Consider the following 12344-nt stretch of genomic DNA (forward strand, 5'->3'; position numbering starts at 1 on the left):
AATTATCAGGAATGGATGTTCTTGGAGCATCTGATGTGCAAAAAACAATCCTAACAATAAAGACGCATAAACTACACTAAAGCTCCTGAGTTATATTATTCCCTGTTCCATCAGAAGGTAAAAAGCTTTAAGACAGGCTTTCTACTGGACTTGGAGAAATGAGAACACAGAGAATGGTGTTACTGACATAGTGCTTGAGGTCACAACAGCGTGCTCCCTTGCCAGCACTTGCAGGACAATGATTGGCTTGTGAGATCACAGCAAGGCTGAAAACCTCCTGCGGGATTTCCACTGCAGGAGCATGAACCACCTCTTGAAAGAATACAAGGGTGCTTGTTGCACCTCTTCCCAGATCGGCCAATGATGGTGGAGCTTGTTACAGCTCCTGCAAGACCCTGGGCACTATCCCCCTTGCCATGTTGCTTGTTCCTTTGACACAGACAAAGCCACTACCCCAGGACTACTACAGGACTGGAGCAATCACAAAGAGCCAAGCTAGCCTGTTTCACCAGCAATTGGTGTTAAAAAGCACAATGTTTCACACATCTGCTTCCCCTCAACAATTCCTGATTGCTAGATATGAAAACATAACCAGTGTTCAGACAAAATGTGACTACAGTAGGAGAAATGAAAAACCTGTGGGGGAGATCTTCCAACCCTTTCATTTTTCCAAACGGCCTCAGCAACTGGAATTTTCTCTGACCTCTGTAGCTTCATATCCTGGTCAGCAAATGCTATCAGACAACCACGTAGGTTTGATTTGGTTAATTGCAGACAGTTCTTTTTGCTGTTGAGAGAGAGCTTTTTATATGACACCACCCTCTGAATTACGGAGACCAGAACACAGCAAAACAAGATGCTTGTCATGCCAGGCAGGATTTTGGCAGGTGTTCCCAGAAGGAGCTCATGAATGTTTTCTTAAGCCCCATCTGAGAGTGGAACAAAAAAATTCAACTGACATTTATGTTTTGCTGAGAAAGGGGAAGATTTCAGTGAAACAGAGTCATTTGCTCAAATGCAAATCTGTCTGGTCAGCAAGAAGGAAATGGTTTGGTTCTCCCAAAATGTCAGATATTTGTGGTTAAAAAAAAAAAAAAAAAGTAAACAACAACCAACCAAAACAAAAAAAAGAAAGAAACAAACAAACAAAAAAGATTTTACATTTTCAGTCTGTAACAATAATTAATTTATTTGGTTTAGCTGAATCTTAAACAATCAAAAACAAGAGACATGTTTTGCTTTTGACTGCAACTTTTTGCCCCTCATCAAAACTCTTAAGGGCTTCAGGTGGTCAGCAAGACAGAAATTATTATTTGGTTGGTGAGCTTTTTGTCCACCGAAAATGAAACGATTTTTCATCTTGGCTGGCATATTAAAATCTGTTGATTTTTTTAGCCATTTTGCTATGGAATACTCAGTTTCTAGTAATGTGCACCAATCCCAGGCCCACTATTTTTGGTTGTATACAAGTCTACAAGCTAAAAATAAATTATTTGTTCAGGAATTAGGACTCTGTTCTGCTAACTTACTATGGGGACCTCCAAGAAGCAGGAGTAACTGCAGTGAGGATCCAAGTGTGAACTAAAGACTGTCTAAATAACAAAAAAGCTCATCAGATGACAAACCAGCCATATAGGAAGAGATGAAATAGATGAAAAGGGAAATTACATTCCCTGGCACTTTAATGGCAGCCTGGGGGCTGAGGTTCTGCTGCCTATCCAACATCATCCTGAACACCACCTCACCTCTCTGCACAGCCAGGAAAAAGCTGACAAACAGCCAGGCTCAGAACCATAAATTACACTTGAACTTTTAAACAAACATTTGCACAGAAATAATGACCTTTAAAGAGACTAGTTACGACTGGCTTTAATGGACAATTTGCCTGCATGACTGCCTTCCATTTGAGAAACACCTTTTAGCTACTTGTGTAAAACAGGTGGTATTCTCATAGCTACTGCGCTGTGTTCAGTTTTAACTCACAGAGTTCAATAATGGGCTGCTCTGAGCTGGTGGTAAGAAGAGTGGAAAGATTCCCTTCACTAACAGTAGCAATCAGGACAATTTATTAAATGCTCCAGAGCCTGGAGCAGCATGGCCAGGTGAGAACAGCAAGTCCTGTGGCACCTTCTCTTCAGAGCTGTGACTCTGACCTACAACATCTTTGTAACAGCTAAAAATTGCTCGGAGGTGGGAATGAACTACACAAAATGTGGCATTTTGGGTCCCTTCCACACTATTTCTAGACAACTAGTCATTGTCCACACTGCCTCCTGCAGAAGAGCCAAGACTTCTCCTTCCAAGGTCTATATGCTATTTCACTCTCCTGGCCTACCCATGCGACAGTAGCTCTGGTCCTGAGTCTGTCTGCTGTCTAAGGTAGGAGCTGTACCCTGCATTTCCTACCTGTACCGTGCACCTTCATCACCTTCATATTTCTGAAAATATGAGACCAGCAAAACTCTGAATGGAAAGCAAATGTAGTTCTACATTTACAAATGGGACTGACTAATGAATTAAAAAAAAAAAGAAAAAAACAAACAAAAACAAAACAAAAGAAAAAAAACAAACAGAGGCAAGGAAACATCTGAAACACATCAGGGAAAATAAATCCTGTGGAGGAGGAAAACATTTATTGCCTCCATTTATTACAGTTTTTAGCATATGTGAAGCAAGCAAATGCCTCCACAGGCTCAGTTTTTCACATGAAGCACTCTGCTTGAAGATAAAGTGACAGTTCCTGTTTGCCAGTCCAAGTCACTCAGGAGAGCTGAATTTATCACGTCTCCAGAGTTCTACCACCTCTTTGCTCATTAACTGTCCTGGAAACAGTAGAAAGGTGCTAGGGAAAAGAACCCCATGTTTTACAGCGCATCAGCTCCAAGCACACATTATCCTATGTGTCTCTCAAGCCCTGAACCAGCATTGCTGCAGCTCTCCTGTGTGGTGCTTGCAACTGGAGTTGGAACAAAACCTTGGGCTGGCAGATCAAAGGAGCAGCACTAGAAAATGCATGAGTTGGTCCAGTCAGTATCTGAGCCCCATAACAAGCTGCTCCTCCCAGCATGCTAGGCCCTGAGCCCCACCATCCTGCCAGTCATCAGAGCTCTTGTCCACCTGGACTGCAGGATGCTTTTGCCATATATGTCAGAGGTCCAAAGCTCCAGCATGTGGATTTTTATTTTATCTTGAAGGTTAACATTTGATTCATGCTGGCATGGAACATACAGGTAGGAGATTAGGATTAGTCAGACAGGGACACAAAACAGGATCACAGGAATGCCAATCCCAGTCAGATTTTTATTATTATGATACAATTATGATGATGATGATGATTATAAGTCCTCTAGATCTCACTTTTCCCCTTACCTTCAGTGAACATTTCTCATACCCCAGTCCCAAGAACTGGGGTATGAGATTTTTACTGCTTCTTAAAAGTGCACATTCAGCCATCGAAACCTATGAGTCTGGCACTTAGACTGCTAACACTGATAACACTCTGATTCTTGGTGACTGTCCTTGGAAGCAGCTTCTCACCAAACACAAATTTCCCCAGTGTGAAAGACTTAGCTTTATTTAGGAGAACCTGACTCCAGCTTCCCTTGAAACTTGGTCTTACTGTCCATAACTTGTCCTTTCATCTTCTGGGGAGGCTGTGTTTACCTTGATGTGTCATGACACCCATGCTGGCTTCTACTGCTGTACCCATATGTCGTGGTTTAAACCCAGTCAGGTAACTCATTCGCTCACTTCCCCCCCTTTTCTTGCCCTCCCCCTGCTCTCGGAGGGACGGAGAGGAGAATCGAAAAGAATGCAACTCCCACGGGTTTAGTGGGAACAGTTTAGTAACTAAGGTATAACACAAATCACTACTGCTACCACCAATGATAATAATGATAAAGGAAATAACAAGGGAAGAGAATACAACACCTCAGCACCAGCCGACCGATAACTCGCCCCCCCAGCCCGACCAAGCTCTGACCGATACCTCCTCCAACCCCGCAGCCTCCCAGCCCTTCCGGCTAACTCCCAGTTACATCCTGGGCATGACGTGCTGTGGTATGGAATACCTCTTTGGTCAGTTTGGGTCAGGTGTCCTGTCTCTGCTTCCTCCTGGCCTCCCCTCCTCCCTGGCAGAGCATGAGGCTCACAAACTCCTTGGCCAAACCAAAACATCCTTGTTATCAGCTCTGTTCCTGAGCTGAAAGTCAAAACACTGCACTGCACCAGCTACCAAGAAGGGGAAAAATGACTGCTACTGCTGAACCCAGGACACCATAGTAGTGAGATAAAGAGCTGTGGAGAACTCTCAGTCACATCAGTGAAGAGGTAACAGTGCCAGAGCCAGCCAATTTAAAGGGAACTTCGCTTTCTCTAAAGTCACTTTGTCTTGGTCCCTTCCTTGCTGCTGCAGATGAATCCTGGACACTTGTCTACGGCTCTTCTCAGTCTTTGCACTCCTCAGCTCCACTTTCACTTGATACATCCTAGCACAGTCTAGATGGCAAGACCTGAATATAATACTTTGATGGCCTTCTTAACTGTCCCTAAGCTTAGTTTATGAAGGAATCACTGAAGTACTCTCGTTCTTTCATCTGCAGGTATGCACTTTCAGGACATGGCACAAGTTTTTTTCTGATAGTATCCTTGAATCATAGGGTCCTTGCAGTCTTGGGAAATGTATTTGTGTTTCTCCTTCCAAAAAGAAATTTGGATAGAATTAAATGAGAGTATGAGAAAGTGGAGCAAATCCCAGATACTGTCTTTTTATTGTCTTATTTCCAAAAAGAGACAGTGGAGGATTTTGATGCCATGTATTTTACCTTTTCTTACTTTCTAGAGAGCAAATCTCTTGTGGTCTCTCTTAGAGAATGTAATACTCTGACTCCTTCTGAAAGATGTACTGAAAGAGACACAGGTTAAAGAACAAATGCAACACACCATGATTAAAGTACTAATTGACTGACAACAAACATTCAGGCACAGATCATCTGGGAGTCTGCTGAAAAGGAAAAGTGAGTCATTCTCTGCTGACCTCTTCAGGGCAAATAAAACTTAAGTCCCTAGAGACTAAGTAAATACAATATAAATAAAAGGAAGTCTCTAGTGTCAGTGATGGAAGGGAATGAAATCACTCCTTTTCACCCGTCTTAAAGAAGCAGCATTTATTTTTCTCTGGCAAAAAGTTAGTATGTGCTGCTCACATGGTCATGACTAACCTAACTAAACTGGGGGTCAGGGGTGAATTATTTTTCCATTTGAAATAGAAAGGGACTATCAGGGCTTGGGTGGAGACAAGAAGAGTACAGAATTTCCTGCAGAAGTTTGGGGAGCAGTTCGTTGTGTTGAGTCCTCTGGGAGTTTTATTCAACAGTTCTCTCACTGTTCTCAACAACTGAGCACCTTGGACTTAGATATTAAATGTTCTATGTTTCTGGAAGTGGCTATAGGTATGAAATACTGCTGTTAATTCTGATATGAATGATATCACTTACCAATACATTCTTCCCTGTGAGCACACTGATAAAATTGCACGAATAAAGGAATGTTATGCACATAACATTTGCACTTCTCGTCTGTACGTCTGTACGTATCTGTGTACAAAAGCCACACCCTAAAGCCATCAAATAGCCTTACACGGAGAACCCCTAAGGACTGAGAAATGTAGAATTGAAGTGGTAAGGTTCAAAGTTCTCTTAGAGGAGAAAGGCCCAACAGTACAACTAGAATGAAGATGAGAGAGCAACAACAGTCTCAAAATAGCAACGTGTGGGTTTACTCCATACTGATTTCAAGAGGGAATAAGCATATGTTTAAATTCCAGTAATTAAACTCAAAATACTTCTACACATTCAGTCTGGACAGTAAAACTCACACAAGCAAATGCAAATGGGTGTCAAGAGACCTAGGATTAGGTTAGCTTAAGTCTAAACTGGGTCATATGCTTGGCTATGCCAAAGAACAGCCACCTGTGAAGTGCTGGTGGACACCCCAGATCTGATGGAAGTGGCTGGAAGTTGCCATCTGACTGCTGTCCTGTCCTTTGACCTGCTCCCTTTGGAATGCTTGAGGCAGTTCTGAGAGCTGATTTTGACTTGCTCTCACCTGTATCTTTCAAAAAGGCAAAGACTGGTCTGTGTCAGGTATTAGATTTTAGCCAAATACTGTCAATCTTGTCATGTGCTGGGCATGCCATTCTCACACAAGTATCACAGCTTTCTCTTCCCAACTGCAGGTTTTTGCCATACAGCAAAGCTGTGATTATCTTTTGCTGCTCATTCACTGAGTACTATGTGCCCTTGAGTTTTGCTGCTCAAACAGAAAAGCCAGTCATCTGCAAGGTGTAAAAGCACATACATACACCCCTTTTTCTCTAGGCCGTCACACTGTCTGCAAAACACAGCAACAGTTTGCTAAGCACAGTGGACTGCATCACCAGGAGCATGGAATTGGAGTTTAGTGTGATAACTGTACCTCCTTGTTAGAACAACTCCATGACGTAAAGGGAAGAAGGAAGCAGAAGGAGTCCTGTTTACCATGCCATGTCCCATGACATGCCACCCCTGAAATTCCCCTGTCAGAGGAAGAAGTTACAGCCCATACAAGTGGTTCCAATTCTCAGCCTTCATGCAGTTTTGCTAATACTTTCCTCACCTTCAGCTGGGGCTGAAGTCCAGACTGACTGCATTCTCAGTTTCTCAACAGCCTCAAAGCCCTCTGCTTCAGGACAAAGTCAGCTTCTCAAATACACTATGGTCCCTATGGATGAAACAAGATCTTGGCTGAGTTAGATCCCAATTGGCTAGGTACTAGAGGGAAGAGAAGTTCTGAATTTCAACGCTTTCCAGTGCATATCCAAAAATCCCAGTGGTGTCTTTCTACATTTTAACTGCCAAAGTAGCTTTAAAAAGCTGACGAGACCTAGCTATTAAAATGGCTTTCAAAACTAGGCTGAGAAGAGTTCAGGTAAGCCTACTGTGAGTTTCAGCATCTCTGAATTTCTTTTGGTTTGCATAACTTCATAGAATCATTTAATGGTTTGGATTGGAAGGGACCCAACACCCTGCCACGGGCAGGGACACCTTCCACTAGACCAGGTTGCTCCAAGCCCAGTCCAACCTGGCCTTGAACACTGCCAGGGATGGGGCAGCAACAGCTTCTCTGGGCAACCTATGCCAGCGCCTCATCACCCTCACAGGGAAGAACTTCTTCTAAGATCTGAATCTCCCCTAAGTTTGAACTCATTACCCCTTGTCCTACCACTACAGTCCCTGATGCTCAAAACAAAAAACTTTCTCCAACAAAATCTTTTTCAGACTAAAATGTTCTTGTCCGCTCTCTCAAAGGTGATATATATTGCTCCTTTATGAAGTATTTCAATTTGGCTATGTTGGGGTAACTGAAATACACAGAATAAAACACTATAAAAATTATTAAAATTTTTCAAGATAAGAGAACACTTCTGTTTTGTGGCAAAGTAGGTAGATGTTATCCTAAACTATGTTATGAGGAGTGTTGCCAGGAGGCTGAGAGAATGATCATTCTCTATTCAGCACTGGTAATGTCCCACATGGAGTACTGCCTCAAGTTCTGGGCTCCCAGTACAAGAGGGATATGGAGCTACGGGACAGAGCCCAACAAAGGGACACAAAGATGATGAAGGGCCTGAAGCACCTTTCATATGAAGAAAGCCTGAAGAGATGGTACTCTCGCAGAGAAAGCTCGGGGATATCAGCAAAGTGTACAAATATCTGAAGGGAGGGTGTAAAGAAGAGGAAGCCAGGCTCTTTTCATGGTGTCCCATGACAGGGAGTGGACACAAACTGTAGCACTGGAGGTTCCCTCTGAACACCAGAAAACACTTTTTTTACTGTAAGAGTGACTGAGCACTGGCACAGGTTGCCCACAGAGGTGGCGGAGTGTGCCTTCTTGAAGACCTTCAAAAGCTGCCTGGACATGGTCCTGGGCACATGGCTCTATTGGACCTGCTTCATTAGAGGAGTTGGACCAGTTGACCTCCAGAGGTCCCTTACCACCTCAACCACTCTGTGATTCTGTGATAGATGTTGTAAAGCAAAAGATCCTACATGCCTCTGAAAGTCATGATGGATGATGGACCTTTTAAAAGGTCTCTACAATTGTAACAGACACATGTTTAAAAGCCTGAATTTCTCCTTGAGTGTGTCTTGCCAGTAACTTCTCCACAGAGCAAACCTGTTACACTCAGTGTTACATCTGTGGAAGGGCAGGGCCAGGATGTGAATCCTGTTGAAAAGGAAGATGCTTGACTTTAAGGTGTTGGTCTGTTTGGTGTGCCAAACAATACTGAGGAAATTCCTGCTGGGTTTTTTTCCCAAGCATGAACTTTTTCAAGTTGTTTTTCCCATGTGTTTGTGTTTGGTTTTTTTTCTTGGTCAGGTTTTGATTCTACAGTTTGGCGGTTTGGATTCTTGTAGGACCGGGTGTGTGTTTAGCTTTTATGGTGCCAAGGGACAATGTGAAATGTGTGACCTCAAGGATCAAGACAGAAAAGGTCTGGGAGCCTTTGTCATGTTAACAACCTTGACTTCTGGACGGATCTTAGACCTCTTTTAACATGTAAGGGAGCTAATACTCATCATCTGTTTAAATCTGAGCAAGCTACTTGCTTTTTAACCCTATAAGCCTATGGGTTTTCCACACAGAGTTCCCATCTGCTGCCCTCTAAACCGAGTCCCCCAGGATCTCCTTTCCACTCCTGTCAGTCTGTCCAGGCTCTTACATGGGGTATACAAAGAACCAGTGGAAGGCCCCTGATGACCTGAGGAGCCCCTCACCACAGTGCTTGGTAGAAAACACCTCTTGTTCTGTCATTCTGTAAGCTTAGACCTTTCATATTTCCACTGGTAACTTGACTGCCCTAACAGTTAAACGGGATTACTGCAGTGTTGTAACTGAGCACCCACGAACTACATAAGAGTACCTGCTCTTTTCTGAGTGGTTTTTGTCCACCTGCCATTTTCACAGGCACAACCTGGAGGCAGATAAAGGGACAAAGAGGAGGGCACAACAGGAAAAGCAAGTACAGCAAGGTTAATTCTTTAATCAGACATTGCTTGAAAAGGGCCTTCTATTCCTCCTTGCCCCAAGGAAAAGGGAAGTAAGTATACCCCAGAAGGGGTCAGAAGAGTTAAAACGTTTACTCTCAACTTCACGCATCACCAGCTCAGGGGCTCTGAATTCCCACACAGAAGCCAAAAATTCCTTCTGCAAAACTTCCAAGTCCACATTTCAGTTTCCTCCTCAGCCACTGTTCTGGTTGAATTGAGTGAACAGTGGGAGGAATTCAAATTTCTGACAACTTAATAAAGAAAATATCAAAATGTTATTAAAAATGTAATGAATTGTTAGTCTGTGGACTGAGTGGGAATGGGGCAACAACATTTTACCAAGTCTTGTTCCCTAAAAAAGAGGCCAGAAGACAAGGCCAGATACGGCACATGAAGGTCTGGTTTTGTGTGAGAAGACAGGCACTCGGGCGCAAAGAGAGTGCACATCCTTAGGCAACTCACAAGCCCAGTCAAGATTAGGGAGAATACAACCACATAAAAATTTGTCATTTGTGCAGAGAAAGAGTGATGAACATACTACAGAAATGACCTGTTGCTACTCTGAGGAGAGGGGCAGTGGGGGAAAAGCTTGCCAAAGGTTCACTTTATGCATCCACCAGACAACACTCCTGCATAAAACCTTACACTTCATAGAATCATGGAATCACAGACTGCTTTGGGTTGGAAAGGACCTTAAAGCTCATCCAGTTCCAACCCCTGCCACAGGCAGGGACACCTTTCACTAGACCAGGATGCTTCAAGCCCTGTCCAACCTGGCCTTGAACACTGCCAGGGATGCGGAAGCCACAGATTCTCTGGGCAACCTGTGCCAGAGCCTCACCACCCTCACAGGGAAGAACTTCTGCCTAAGATCTCGAACAGCTCCACAACCGTCTTGTGTTATTGACCCAGAGCTGGACACAGGACTGCAGGTGGGGGCATTTCCCCAGAGTGCAGCAGAGGGGGAGAATCCCCCTCCTCAACCTGCTCCTCACGATCTGGGGTGCAGCTCTGCCCACAGGAGGGTCCCACCTTCAAGCGCAAATGACCACGTCACACGCAGCTTCTCCTCACCCAACACCCCCAGGTCCTTCTCCTCAGGGCTGCACTTAGGTGTTACCATGCCTCTGCACATATGTATGCAGAGCTTGCCTGAGAGTAACAGTGCCCTGCCAGCTTTGACAGCCAAGACAAAGGTACATAGTAATTTGGTGCAGAGCCTCAGACACCTTCAGGGCACTTTACTGTACCTCTGAAGCCTATGGCTGTGTTTTTGTGTCCACTGGGGAAAACATCAGTGCAACTTACATGGCACAGAGGACCAGGACAAGAACACTTCACTGTGTACTTCACTGTACAAGCACCTGAGCATGCTCAATTGTCTGAAGGTATTTGCTCAGTTTTCAGAGTGGACTCAAGAATGTCTCAGGACAACATCCCATGTTCTGGAGCTCCAAGCTTCAGGGAAAGCAAAGGACAGAGACCTTGTGCTGGGAGGTAAGGCTAACATAGAAATGACCCAGTGGACACAGTTCCTGGCAGACTTAAATTTTCTACACCAATACGTAACACAGCACTAAAGGAACAACTGAGTTAAATAAATGACTTTACATTAGTGTCAATCCAAAACAAAAGCCCATCGTTTTGGAAGTGGATTAATCATCAGGAGAGTAGGAAGTAAACACCCCCTGCCAGAAGAATGATGAGTGAGATTTGGAGAAGCAAGATGACAAATGCTAATGTGGAAAAGTACAGTAAGAAGGGACTTGGGCTTGAGGAAGGCCAAGGGAATTTGGGCTCTTCTTCCTATGCGGTATTGTCCCAGGAAAAAAAAATGGAGCCTCAACTACAAAATCTAATATTCTTTTTTGTCAACAGTGGAGATATTTTAGAAGCGAAGTATCTGATAGAGTGAAACTTGAATACAACTTGTTTTCTGAAAACTCTCACAAGATACCTGCTTATATACTTCTGTGTATGCATACACATACCAACATGCATAATGCAGCCTCAAGAGAAGAAAATATTAATGGCAGAGCTTAAATGAATGTTCCAATGCAGAGAATCACTGACAGCCATAAGCATGTGTGGAGCATGTAACTTCAGACAAAGAATATGACACTGGAGGGCTTCTGATTAGACTGCAGACGACTAAAATAAAATGTTTTTCTGAGACAGAGAAGAGCAAAGGAAATCACAGTTAAAATGTATTGTGAAAGAAGAATCACACAGATATGTGGGAAACTGGGAGAAGAAAATACAACATACAGATCACAGCAGACTAATGAAGTAACTCCTTGTTCTCTGAACCTACAAGTGCCCACTCTCGTGAAGTCTTTTGTTCTTGCTTTATTGTTCTTCTTTTTCTTCTGATGCTTTCTTTAGCAGCCTGCCCTGTAGATACGTAATAGGATAAAATGAGCAGTTAGAAACACACTGTGCTAACAGAATGCAAAAAATTATAGAATGCCATGGCTACAGAGGAATGCATTAATACAGACATCAGCAGAGCAACCTTGATTCCATGTTAGGAATGGTTTGAGAAGGGCTATTACAGGAGTCCTTTGGGACAGGGTAAACACACAGGCCACAGGACCTGAAAGGTGTCAGAGCTGCAAACAAGCCATGGCAAGCCATGGCCTTGAAATGGTGTGTGTGAAGGCAGGAGGAAGCTGGAATGAGATTTCTAAAGGCCTGGCTGACTCTGTCCTCCATATCTATGCTTGTTTGATGCAGGTGCCATACATGCTTCCCAAGATCCTTGCCTTGACACAAGTTGCTGATTCCTCTTCATGGAAGCACAGACTGGTTTTGGCTGGAAGAGACCTTAACGCTCATCCAGTTCCAGTCCCCTATCATGGGCAGGGACACCTTCCACTAGACCAGGTTGCTCCAAGCTCTCTCCAACCCGGCCTTGAACACTGCCAGGGATGGGGCAGCCACAGCTTCTCTGGGCAACCTGTGCCAGGGCCTCACCCCCCTCACAGGGAAGAACTTCTGCCTAAGATCTCATCTCAATCTCCCCTCTGTCAGGTTAAAGCCATTCCCCTTGGCCTGTCCCTACAGACCCTTGTCCAAAGCCCCTCGAAAGGTTTCTTGTCAGTCCCTTTATGCAGTGGGAGCTGCTCTAAGGTCTCCCCTTAAGGAGCCTTCTCTTCTCCAGGCTGAACCAGCCCAGCTCTCTCAGCCTGTCTCCAGAGCAGAGCTGCTCCAGCCCTCATAAGCATTTCCGTGGCCTCCTCTGGACTCCCTTCA

This window comes from Pezoporus occidentalis, unplaced genomic scaffold (genome assembly GCF_034315485.1).
Source record: "Pezoporus occidentalis ecotype Australia unplaced genomic scaffold, CSIRO_AGI_Poc_V1 ctg269, whole genome shotgun sequence".
In the NCBI taxonomy this organism is placed as follows: Eukaryota; Metazoa; Chordata; class Aves; order Psittaciformes; family Psittacidae; genus Pezoporus; species Pezoporus occidentalis.